Below are 14,210 nucleotides of genomic sequence, written 5' to 3' on the forward strand. Positions count from 1 at the left end.
TTACCTCCATATCTCAAACCTACACTCCAACAGTAATCTTAATTCCAAATCTCAGGATTCCAAAGCCAACTTGCACCAAATTTAGCACCATTTTGTACTTTTCGTATCCATAAGTACGAATTTCCATAACTACCTCAAACTTACAATCAAAAAGTACTCTTAATTCCAGCTCTATCCGATCCAAATTGCATCAAATTTGGTACAATTTACTCATATGTACGAATTTTAAAAAATACCTCCATATCTCAACCTTAAATCCAACATTAATTTAGTACTTTTCGTGTCCATATATGCGAATTTCCAAAACTACCTCCATATCTCAAACCTGCACTCCAACAGTACTCTTAATTCCAAATCTCAAGTTTCCAGCTCTATCCGTTCACCCAAATCCAAATTGTACCAAAATTAGTACCATTTTGTACTTTTCGCACCCACAAGTACGAATTTTAAAAACTACCTCAGACCTACAATCCAACAGTAATCTTAATTCCAAATTTCAGGATTGAAGCTCTGTAAGTTCACCCAAATCCAAATCCAAATTGTACAACATCCCCGAAGGGACAAGGGAGACTTCCCTCTTATCAATGAGTGTACGCCGATTCATATTGGCTCAATGATATGGGACCTATTTTTTATTGCCGAGTCCGAACGGCGTGTCTTACGACACTACTTGTAGAGAAGTTTTTTCATGGCTTAAATACTCAGGAAATGTCGCCAGCATTACTGAGGGGGAATTTTGCCACCGTTGAAAATTTGATGTTGCTTGGCCTGGGATTCGAACCGCAGACCTTCTGAGTGCAAGGCGGACGTGCTAACCACTGCACCACGGTGGCCCCCGTGGTAACAGTAATATTAATTTAACATTTCAGGATTCCAGCTTTATCCCTTCATTCAAATTCAAGTTGTACCAAATTTAGAACACATGTGTATACATTTCCAAAATCACAACTTTATAACCAAACCTACATCTCAACCTTAATTCTCATTCCAAATTTCAATCTTTAGCTCCATCCGTTCACATAATACAAAATGGAACCAAATTTAGTACATTTTAGTACTTTTCGTACACTTTTAATTCGAATTTCTAAAAATCCGTTGGCACATCTATCATACACTCCATCGGTGATCCTCATTCCAAATATCAAAATTCTAGCTCTACCGGTTCGCCAAATACAAACGGGACCATATTTAGTACGAATTTCCAAAAACCTAGCCTTATCTGATACCTTCGGACTAAGACTGACCCTCACCCAAAATTTCAAGATTCTAGCTTCAGCCGTTTCGTCTGGGCGTTGACGAATCATAAAGTCAGTCAGTCAGTGAGTCAATCACTGTACTCTTTTATTAATATAGTTAACTTAACATAACTCGCAACCCACAATCAATAATTTTGCAACACTGAAAATGCAAACAACTTTTAGTATGCATTTTTTGAAAGTACATATTGAGATTACAAAAACCCTAGTATGGTTTTGTTCTGTCAGATCCAGGTCGGATTTCATGTCATCATCTAAACCGAGCTAAAACTACTTTTTTTGCATTTAATCTCAGAAACGATTAAAAGAATTTGGCTTTGCTGTCTTTGCAAATATTGTAGCCCTAAACTAGTAGAACTTATCTTTTGAACAGACCGCATAAGAAAAACTCTATCTACACGCAGATAAAAAAAATATGTTTGATCCAACAATATTCCAAGAGCAAAATATATATTGTTAACATATTGTTAGATTCCTTGTGTAGTATTGTCAATCCAACAATCGTTATTGTCACACTGGACTATATTATGTGTTCTAAATATAAATATGTGTTGTCACTTTGACACTATAACGTTTTGGACCAAACATGTAATTACGATAGTTTTGGTTAGAGGTGACAATATTTGTTGTTGCATTTCACAATAGTTTTGGTCCAAATGGAAAATAAATATTGTTAGAACTTACAATTGTTTTGGTCAGAAGTAACAGTATTTATTCTTGCAATTTACAATAGTTTTGGTCAATATAGACAATAAATATTGTTAGAACTTACAATAGTTTTGGACAGAAGTAACAATATTTATTGTTGCAATTAACACAAGTTTTGGTCAAAATGGACAATAAATATTGTTAGAACTTACAATAGTTTCGGTCAGAAGTAACAATATTTATTTTTGCAATTCACAACAGCTTTAGTCAAAATGGACAATACATATTGTTAGAACTTACAATAGTTTTGGTCTGAAGTAACAAAATTTATTGTTGCAATTAACAAAAGCTTTGGTCAAAATGGACAATAAATATTGTTAGAACTTACAATAGTTTCGGTCAGAAGTAACAATATTTATTTTTGCAATTAACAATAGTTTTAGTCAAAATGGACAATACATACTGTAAGAACTTACAATAATTTCGGTCAGAAGTAACAATATTTATTTTTCCCATTCACAATAGTTTTGGTCAGAAGTAACAATATTCATTGTTGCAATTCGAAATGGTTGGAATAAAAATTGTATACCTACCTTTTTAATGTATTGCATTTAAAAAAATATAAAAAGTTTCACTTTTGCTCTGTTCCAGAACCTGCAAGAAGCTACTATTTTTTACTACGATAACATTTTTTCCTTTATGTTATCGAAAAAATTGTAAAAATTAGTAGATTCTTGCAGTACTGGAACAGACCATTTATTATTTATTTCATATATAATTTTTAAATTTTTTTTTTTTAATTTCGATTGACGCTAATTTTATTTAGTTTAACAAAGATTCGTCTCTTGATGTGCTAATAAAGCATGTTGGTAAACTATTTCTTGTGATTTATTCGGTCAGGAAAATTGTGAATCCAAGTCGTCAGTAGAATTTGAAGCTAAATTAGAAAAAGAAAATGTGTTAGAAATATCGCTTAGTAAAAGTACAAAAAGAAGATACTTACTAATTAATTTTATGGTCAAAACAAAATCGGTTGAAGAAATGTATTGTTGCACCAAATTACTGAACTTAACTGGTTTTAGAGAGTATTTTTATTAAAATTTTCCACTTCAGCTGTAGATGATTAGTTTTATGTTTTCTTAACTAAATTTAAAAAGTCTGCGGCAAAAGAATCCTTAATCCGCTAAATTAAAAAATAGCATCAAGAAGTTAGTTAAAAACAGACACACAAAACTACGCAATAAAATACAAGTGTCAGCAGTAGTCGTTTCTTTGGTTTTCATTGAGCATGCATTGCAAAAATTATAAGACTGTTGCAACACGCTCTTTATACTTTAAATTAAAATAGAATTCCGACAATTCGTTCACAAAAACACAAATTCAAAAAAAAAAAAAAAAAAATTCTCTCCGGATCATCTGAATAGAACCAGCCAATATTTGTCTACAAATACCGTTATATCTGACGAAAGGAGAGGAATTGTAAATTATAATTTTGTGGACGTGTAGAGTATATAGTAGCCGATATTTTCAATACCAAACATGTTTCACATATGCGTCATAACGGTACTTTTTACTTGCTTTATGAAAAAATGTCAAAATATTAGCATTTTTAATGGTTCACCAGGATAGAACCACCCTAAGAATTTACACAAATCCTTTGTTAGATGTGGTAAACTTTAACAAAAAACTATTTATAATTATAAATAAATGCCGTGAGTGTTAATTGCTATCAAATATTGTGCAAAAATTTGTATTATGGTCTTGAAATTTGATGAAAATCGATGCTTAGAGCTGCAAAAAATATTTTTATGAAGAAATCGGTAGAAACAATTTATAAAGACAAAATTTTATACTGAATTATGTTCAAAATTTTCTATACTACAATAAAATTACAAAAAAGTCACATTTGATCGGTTTAAGAGTCCGAAACAGAGGAAATATGGTAAAGATAACTCAAATTTCTACCTTTCCAATCCAAAATTTGATATTTTATCTCAGGAAAGTGAATGCAAATCGATGGGTTCCACCCAGTTTCGTTGGCTGCGGACATTTACAGGTCCTAAAAATAAAGAAAATTCCACCGCCGAACGCTCCATGTCACCATCAAGTCCTTGGAATTTCAAAAGGTTCTAAGACATTTGATGTGGAGAAACAGCTTAGCGATAGGGGAAGGCAGACGTTAATTTTTTCGAAAGAAAAGGGTTTAATTTTGATGGTTTTGATGTTCACACATCTTTTCCTCATAGTATAAGTACCGAAAAAATATTTCTGATCCGTTATTATACAAAAAAGAGCGCCTATGTTTCTGTGCTTTCCATGTCATGCGATATCTTCTAAATCGAAGCCCTTGATGTTGACATGGAGCGTTCGGCGGTGGAATTTTCTTTATTTTTTGGACCTATAGATGTCCACAGCCAACGCAACTGGGTGGAACCCATCGATTTGCATTCACTTTCCTGAGATAAAATATCAAATTTTGGATTGGAAAGGTAGAAATTTGAGTTATCTTTACCATATTTCCTCTGTTTCGGACTCATAAACCTATCAAATGTGACTTTTTTGTAATTTTATTGTAGTATAGAAAATTTTGAACATAATTCAGTATAAAATTTTGTCTTTATAAATTGTTTCTACCGATTTCTTCATAAAAATATTTTTTGCAGCTCTAAGCATCGATTGTCATCAAATTTCAAGACCATAATACAAATTTTTGCACAATATTTGATAGCAATTAACACTCACGGCATTTATTTATAATTATAAATAGTTTTTTGTTAAAGTTTACCACATCTAACAAAGGATTTGTGTAAATTCTTAGGGTGGTTCTATCCTTGTGAACCATTAAAAAATGCTAATATTTTGACATTTTTTCATAAAGCGAGTAAAAAGTACCGTTATGACGCATATGTGAAACATGTTAGGTATTGAAAATATCGGCTACTATATACTCTACATGCCCACAAAATTATAATTTACAATTCCTCTCCTTTCGTCTGATATAACGGTATCTGTAGACAAATATTGGTTGGTTCTATTCAGATGAACCGGAGTGTATTTCTATTTTCTCTTTTTTGTTTTTAGTTCTCCATAAAACACGCACACATAACAACGTACATACGATAGTAGAAGAAATTCAAAAGAGCTGGTGTCAAGGCACAATGAAAAATAGTATTGGTCAAAATGGACAATAAATACTGTTAGAATTCATAAGAGTTTTTGTCAGAAGTAACAATATTTGTTGTTAGAATTCAGAACGGTTGAGGTAAAGTTAACTATATTTACAATAGTTTTGTTCAAAACTACAAACGCGTGTTGTAAACATTATTCAGTATAAAAAGAAACCAAAAGGGATCGACCTTATCAAGAAAATTTAATTTATTGTATGAATTATCGGAATTCTTCTTTAATATCTCCTTGCAACGCCAATTTTGCTTCAACCACCAATTTTAAATTTAGCGCTTCACAAAACACAAAAATTTATATTTTTATTCCAACAAAAGCGAAAAATATTTTTTCTCTGCGTGTAGGACTTCAAAATCGATAAAATATAGAAAATTTTACATAATTGCTGAAATTCTGGTCAGTATCAGCTAAACTATTGGCAGTTGAACCAAGTAACCTTTTGCAAAAATCTTCCAAATAGAGTTCTTTGCAATTCTTTAGAACATTCCGAAACTCTAAAATGCTTACTTCATGTTGTTTCAGCGGTATTTTGCATCATACCTTTTACAACACGTTTTTCAAACATAGTTCACAGCGACAGTTTATTCTCGCATTTCGGGTTTCACTGCATTATTGACGTATTTATTTATTTGGTCGTTGAAAAATGTGCTGAAACAACGTGATAGAGGCATTTTACAGTAATGACATGTTCTGAAGAGTTGCGTGCTACATTTCAGCGAATATTCTTCCAAAAGAAAATATTAAGAAAAAACAAGTAAGAACGACGGTAAATTCGGCCGGGCCGAACTTTTTACACCCACCATCAGCGATATTTCGGTAAGACAATGTGGCTAAAACTTAAAAACTACCAAATATTAAAAGTAATGCTTCTATGGGGAATAAAGGCAGACGTGGACATATACTGATAATTCTTTTCAGGAATACTTTATAACCCTGAAAGACTAAATACCAAATTTCAGCTATTTTGGAGGAATTTTGAGGCCACAACCTTAAAAATACCGAAAATCGGGAGGTACCGTTCTATATGGGCTATATGAAGGCGTTGACCTATACCGACAAAATTCTAGGGGTATGTATTCCCCCAACGAAGACTAAGTACCAAATTTCAGTTATTTCGGTGTGATAATGAACCTAAAACCTTAAAAATACCGAAAATCGAGTGGTACCGTTATATGGGGGCTATATGAAAACGTGGACCGATATAGCCCATTTGCAATACCAAACATCCTAGCTGTATCTTGATTTCAACAGACGGACAGACGGACATGTTTATATCGACTTAGAATTTTATTCTAATCAAGAATATATGGGGATTTCTGAGTGAAATCGGACACTTTTTCAAGATGAGGTTTTTGATTTCCTTTATTTTTTGCTGTGACGATGCTGCTGATTAACAAAACATTTTAGTATATTTTCCAATTTTTTTTGACTAACGGTCCCAGAGATATCGCGCCTTGAAAAAGTCAAATTCTGTAAAAACTACATGCAAAGAAATACTCATAACTTCTTTAATATTGGTCCAAATGGGACCATCTTTAACTTCTTTAATATTGGTCCAAATGGGACCATCTTTTTTTTTGATTTGTTTGTTTTTTTATCACATATCGAAAGAAATATTTAAAATAAAAGCGCACAGTGGGCTTCAATGCAATTTTCGGGATTTTATATTTAAAATCAATTTTTAAACATGATTGCACCCTTCGATTTTTCCAATAAAATTTTATGTTAAACTACGATCAATTACAAAAATTTTAAGCCCTATGTGGTAATGGGATTCGGAGGATTACTATTTTTTTCTGAATTTTTTAAAATTTGTCAATACAATTTTTCCTTTATAACTTTGTCCAAAATTTATTATTTTATTAAAAAAATTAAAAATTTCATTTATAAATATTTGTTTTGATTTTATATTTATGAATTTATCTCAAACATCTTAAAAACTGCGTCATTTTTCGATTTTGAAAATGCATCAGCGAAAATTCCATTAAAGTCCACTGTGGATTTCTTATATGATAAATATGTACTCTTAGCTTCAAAAATACAGGAAATACAAATTTTCGACAAAGGTATTAAGGAAAAATTGTATTGACAAATTTTAAAAAATTCAGAAAAAATAGTAATCGTCCGAATCCCATTACCACATAGGGCTTAAAATTTTTGTAATTGAACGTAGTTTGATATAATTTTTTTTGAAAAAAGCGAAGGGTGCAATCATTTTTAAAAATTTAATTTAAATATTAAATCCCGAAAATTGCATTGAAGCCCACTGTGCGCTTTTCTTTTAAATATTTCTTTCGATAGGTGATAAAAAAACAAACAAATCAAAAAAAAGATGGTCCCATTTAGACCAATGTTAAAGAAGTTATGAGTATTTGTTTGAACATAGTTCTTTAAAAATTCGATAATTTCAATAAGCGATATCTCTGTACCGTTGGTCAAAAAATAATTTTAAAATATACTAAAATGTTCTGTTGGCTAGGAGCATAAATTGAACCAAAACAATTGAAATCAAAAATTACTTTTCTCCGAACTGCCCGATTTCACTTGGAATTCCCATATACTTTAAATGGTCTCCGATGAATATTTCGATGTGTTACAAACGGAATGGCAAATTTAATTATACCCTCCATATTATGGATTTGGTCATTGCAAATTTCATCGCGATCACACTGACATGATTTAAAAAAAAGTTTTTCAAATGCATCGTTTTTTCATACTTGATTTCAAATCACTGTGCAGATTCTTAGAGAACTGTTTTTGCAACGATAGCTGGCAAGGTCTGGCAAGGTAATGTGCTTCAAAAATGTTTCTTAAACCTTTTTTGATAAATCTGCAAAATAAGTTATATCATCTGTATTTACATACATATAACACCGTGCCACTTTACTGTTTTTTTACAACTAATCAATTTCATATCCACTGTAAAACATTTTGTTGTTATTCAAATACTTGAATACAACAAAATATGGACTAAAGCTGAAATAAACACAAAGATGTAAAATTCTGCAGTCCAACAATAAAAAACGCCAACAACAATAATAGGCATCAGCACGGCCTTGTTGATCAATGCGTAATGCAAAAACAACAACTTTCTCGTTGTTTTACCCCCGCTTATTGAAGCAACAATCCTATGTTCGTATTCTTTGCAAAGCAAAGACGACATAAAACCAGTAAGGAAAGGATCATAGTCGGGCGGGGCCGACTATATGATACCCTACACCACTGTGAATATGTAAAATATAGGAGATATGTATCAATTTGAACTGATTTATATACATATATATACACATCCCAAATTTCATCAAAATTAGACAGAGCGGGCGAAAATATACATAGGAGCTATATCCAAATCTGAACCGATTTCGATATAAGTTGTTACACTTATTTCTAGACTAAATTCAGTCACACATTCCAAATTTCATCAAAATTGCACGTAAATAGCGTGTTTGCAGCAAATACGTCAAATCGGCCGGAAATATATTTGGGAGCTATATCCAAATATGAACCGATTTCGATGTAGTTTGGGACATTTATTTTGAGACCGAATTCAGTTACACATTCAAAATTTCATCAAAATCGGACGTATATAGCGTGTTTGGTGCAGCAAATACGCCAAATCGGCGGAAAAATATATGGGAGCTATATCCAAATCTGAACCGATTTCGATATAATTTGGTACATTTATTTATAGACCTAATAAATTTAAATGTCAAATTATAGCTACATCGGTCTGAAAATGTAGCTACAAACGTCAAAACACCGCAAATCGGGGGTACCGTTATATGGGGGCTATACCAAAACGTGGACCTATGTCCACAAGTTTGGTTATATAAGTTTATTGACACTTAAGAACCCTAAGTGTCAAAATATAGCTAAATCGGTCTGAAAATGTAGCTAAAACTGTCAAAATACCGTAAATCGGGGGGTACCGTTATATGGGGGCTATACCGAAACGTGGACCTATGTCCACAACTTTTGTTATATAAGTTTATTGACATTAAGGAACCCTAAATGTCAAATTATAGCTACATCGGTCTGAAAATGTAGCTAAAAACGTCAAAATACCGCAAATCGGAGGGTACCGTTATATGGGGGCTATACCAAAACGTGGACCTATGTCCACAACTTTTGTTATATAAGTTTATTGACACTTAAGAACCCTAAATGTCAAATTATAGCTATATCGGTCTGAAAATGTAGCTAAAAACATCAAAACACCGTAAATCGGGGGGCACCGTTATATGGGGGCTATACCAAAACGGGGACCTATGTCCACAACTTTTGTTATATAAGTTTATTGAAACTTAAGAACCCAAAATGTTAAATTATAGCTACATCGGTCTGAAAATGTAGCTAAAAACGTCAAAATACCGTAAATTGGGGGGTACCGTTATATGGGGGCTATACCAAAACGTGGACCTATGTCCACAACTTTTGTTATATAAGTTTATTGATACTTAAGAACCCTAAATGTCAAGTTATAGCTAAATCGGTCTGAAAATGTAGCTAAAAACGTCAAAATACCGCAAATCGGGGGGTACCGTTATATGGGGGCTATACCAAAACGTAGACCTATGTCCACAAGTTTTGTTATATATGTTTATTGACACTTAAGAACCCTAAATGTCAAATTATAGCCAAATCGGTCTGAAAATGTAGCTGAAAACGTCAAAATACCGTAAATCGGGGGGTACCGTTATATGGGGGCTATACCAAAACGTGGACCGATATATCCCATCTTCGAACTTGATCTTCCGACGGCTAAAAAAATGGTATTCCCCAATTTTCAGCGAAATCGGTCAACAAATGCGACCTGTATGTTGCGAACGGACGGACGGACGGACGGACGGACGGACGGACGGACGGACATGCATAAATCGACTCAGAAAGTGATTCTATGTATATCCCTAGAAGGAACTATGGGTCTATCTCGCTTCCTTTTGTATGTTACATACAAATGCACTAACACATAATACCCCTTACCACATAGTGGTGTAGGGTATAAACAGTGGTGGATATGAAATTCTTTAGTTCGACTCAAATTGTAGGGTAATCAGCTTTAGGGCCATATAGCAAATTTCTCATTTTGTTTAATTTGCTGGATGGGCTTATTGACCTGTTTATCGATACAGAGTCGGCGGAAAAGGGAACTGATGAAGTTGTTTGGTGACAACTGAAACTATAGTATTCCCTACCCTCCGCCCGCAACTAATCAATTTCATATCCACTGTAAAACATTTTGTTGTTATTCAAATACTTGAATACAACAAAATATGGACTAAAGCTGAAATAAACACAAAGATGTAAAATTCTGCAGTCCAACAATAAAAAACGCCAACAACAATAATAGGCATCAGCACGGCCTTGTTGATCAATGCGTAATGCAAAAACAACAACTTTCTCGTTGTTTTACCCCCGCTTATTGAAGCAACAATCCTATGTTCGTATTCTTTGCAAAGCAAAGACGACATAAAAACAGTGGTGGATATGAAATTCTTTAGTTCGACTCAAATTGTAGGGTAATCAGCTTTAGGGCCATATAGCAAATTTCTCATTTTGTTTAATTTGCTGGATGGGCTTATTGACCTGTTTATCGATACAGAGTCGGCGGAAAAGGGAACTGATGAAGTTGTTTGGTGACAACTGAAACTATAGTATTCCCTACCCTCCGCCCGCAACTAATCAATTTCATATCCACTGTAAAACATTTTGTTGTTATTCAAATACTTGAATACAACAAAATATGGACTAAAGCTGAAGTAAACACAAAGATGAAAGCATTTTTCTTAAACTTTCCAGTTTACCATTGTAAAGCCGTGTTAATTTTTCCCATCTCTCGCGCTGTTTGGTGTTGTTATTTTACAAGACCAAAGTTAAATTGTTCGTAACAAAATAAGTAAGTTTTTGTGTTGCGCAAAACAAACCGACATAATATAACTGCAACGAAAGATTCGTTGATGTAGACAAACCTTAAAAAACTCAGCACAAAAAAGTATAATAGCAAAAAAAGGCAACAACAATTTTAAACAAAATCCTACAAAAGAATACGAAATTGTAGCTTTCAAGACAGAGATTTCATCTGTCTATATATAGAAAGAGGTAGGTAGGAAACTTGGAAAGCTCGTAATCCTAAGAGGGGCAAATTTAACCAAATTCCTCTATGTTATAACATTTTTTTTGTAGGAGGATATGAGTTGTTGCAAAAGGCCTTCTGTGATTTTTGGTTTAACCAAATGATTTATTTACCCTACACAACAAGGTAATTATGTTTTTTATACACCACAATGTGGAAAGGGTATTATAAGTTTGTTTTTCGAAAAATGTATGTAACACCGCGAAATATTCGTCGTAGACCCCCCTGTGGCATACGAGATAAAGTGATTTTGAGATGTGTAACCGTCCGTCCGTCCATGAAAGTCGTACGCACGCTACAGGCCGCAATTATTGACCAATCTTCATGAAATTGGAGGTCGGGTTCAGACCAGAGTAGGCCATTATAGTTTTTGGCGATGATCGGGAAATATTTAGGGGGTGAAATGGACCAAAAACAAAATTTTTATCCAATTTTGTAGCGGCTCTGTAGGTCGCAATGGTAGTCTAATCGGCGCAATTTAACATGATGATCAGATGATATTTAGCGGGTTAAATTGACATGAACTTTTGTGTGACAATTGGTAAAGTTGTTAGTGAAATTACTTCTTTACTATCGATCTTTATTCCTGGAGACTATGTTAAACCAATGTAAGTTATATTTAGAAGAGGAACGCTTGACCTTTCCATTGATGCTAATTATGTTGATGTACGTGGTCTGATAACAGAGTTGCAGCCTAGTGTATGCAGGGATCCCTCAGTTTTAATCTTGGGTGGTGTAACCTTAATCACGCTAGAGATCAATTCTGACAAATGTTTGCACGAGATAATGGCTTTGGTCAATGATAGTGCCAATAATTTCTAATAATGATTGGATAGTATTTAGCATGTAAAATTGACCATAACTTTTGTGGGAAAAATATCCAAATTTAATTTTTAATCCGTAGTTTAAATTCTGGGAGTATATTCGGACAACTTACGAAAACTAAATTTAAAAACCAAATCTTGACCTCTCACTTGATGCAAATTATATCATTATAGCAGTTAGATAAAGGAACTATTGTCTAACATCACGGTGCTCCTGAACCAACTTTAAATGGAAGGTGCTTACACCTAGGAAGTTGTTGCGGATTCTGATTCTACAATGTTCATATGTGAGAAATATCAAAAAACAACAAGTAAAAAAGCGTTAAGTTCGGCCGGGCCGAACTTTTCATACCCTCCACCAAAAAATATTCTGAACTAAAATGGAATAATTAGTTTTCATTCCTGTCCCCAACTTTAAGTGGGTACGTTAAAATGTCAGATAATGTACATAAAATGCTTCATTCGGGAGGCCCTTTTTATGGTGCCTATATCTAACTATGTATGTTGACAGTTTTGGTGGGCGAGAAATTAGGAGGTACCGTTATATAGGGGTTATAATAAAACATGGACCCATGTTGACAGTTTTTGATGGGAGCCTTTAATGTCAAATAACTCCTAATTCGGTTAAAAATTGTAGCTAGATTCCTCAAAATACCGAAAACCGGTACATAACTTGGGAACTTCAAATGTCATTAACAGCTAGTTCGGAGGTATGTGGGCTATACGAAAATATGAACTTAAATGAACAATTTTTGTTGGCTTTTAAATTTCAAATTACAGAAAGTTCGTCCAAAAAATAAAGCTAAGGTACGGAAAATCGGGAGGTTTGTTTTGGGGCTATACCAAAACATGGACCTACGTGGTTAAACATTTTAAGTAAAATCCTCAAAGTACCGAAAATCGGGAAGTATCGTTATATTGGGGCTATGGTGAAAATTGTTGATGCAGATGTGTGGTGACCACTACAACCTTCAAATGTCAAATTACAGTTAGTTCGGTTAAAAATTGTAGCTTAAATTGCCAAATTACTGAAAATTGGGAGGTACCGTTATATGCGAGCTATATCCGAACATGGACCTATGTTGACAATTTTTGATGGAGAGGTGTTGTGACCACTAAGAACTTCAAATGTCTTTGTACAGTGGCGGCCATATAATTAAGAACGACATCGTATTAAAAATTATTTGACTTGCTACGTTCCAAAGATTTGAATATTTATATGGAACAAAATTTGTAAATAAAATACACGGTAAGCACTTTCAAATAAACCCAAAACATGTTTTAATTCTCCCTCGTTTATACGAAAGAAACCACGATTTATTAAAATAGTCATAAATCGACCTGGCCACATAATTAAGAACGATATAAGCAAAGGTTACTTTAAGGTAGTTTTCATACACAATATGTGAATATATCGTTATGTATTTTATAAATCGGTTACTTAGATTCATTTGATTTGATGCAGATGTGTGGTGACCACTACAACCTTCAAATGTCAAATTACAGTTAGTTCGGTTAAAAATTGTAGCTAAAATTGCCAATAACTGAAAATTGGGAGGTACCGTTATATGGGAGCTATGTATATCCGAACATGGACCTATGTTGACAATTTTTTATGGAGAGGTGTTGTGACCACTAAGAACTTCAAATGTCAAATTACTGCTAGTTCGGTTTAATATTGTAGCTAAAATCATCAAATTACTGAAAATCGGGAGGTACTTTTATATGGGAGCTTTATCAATACATCGACCTTTCTTGACAATTTTTGGTGGAGAGGTGTGGTGACCACTAAGAATTTCAAATGTCAAATGTTCAAATTACAGATAATTCGGTTAAAACTTGTAGGTAAAATTCTCAAAATACCGAAAATCCGTTATAGGTGATACCGAAATCCGTTATACCGAGGTAGCGTTATATGGGGCTATACCAAAACATGGACCTACGTTCATAATTATTTCGAATATAAGTTTTTTGGTCACTAAGAACCCTAAATACCAATTTATAGCTAAATCGGTCTAAAAATGTAACTATAAACGTCAAAATGCTATAAATCGGGGGTACCGTTATATGGGGGCTATACCAAAACGTGGACCTATGTCCACAACTTTTGTTATATAAGTTTATTTACACTTAAGAACCCTAAATGTCAAATTATAATATATAATC

General features: G+C 33.4%; 1 long non-coding RNA gene across 2 annotated transcripts in view; it reads right to left on the reverse strand.

Annotated features, from left to right (window-relative positions):
- Positions 1–2,605: 2,605 nt before the first annotated feature.
- The window catches only part of LOC141404766 (uncharacterized), a 130,733-nt gene continuing 119,128 nt past the window's right edge, over positions 2,606–14,210 (reverse strand). For both annotated transcript variants that reach the window (XR_012413075.1, XR_012413074.1), the window contains exons 3-4: positions 2,908–3,087; positions 2,606–2,841 (exon numbers count right to left, since the gene is read on the reverse strand). This is a non-coding gene — a long non-coding RNA (uncharacterized lncRNA). The remainder of the gene's footprint in view (positions 2,842–2,907; positions 3,088–14,210) is intronic.

The sequence above is a fragment of the Musca autumnalis genome, unplaced genomic scaffold, assembly GCF_047663935.1.
Source record: "Musca autumnalis isolate F117 unplaced genomic scaffold, ASM4766393v1 scaffold_5, whole genome shotgun sequence".
NCBI lineage: Eukaryota > Metazoa > Arthropoda > Insecta > Diptera > Muscidae > Musca > Musca autumnalis.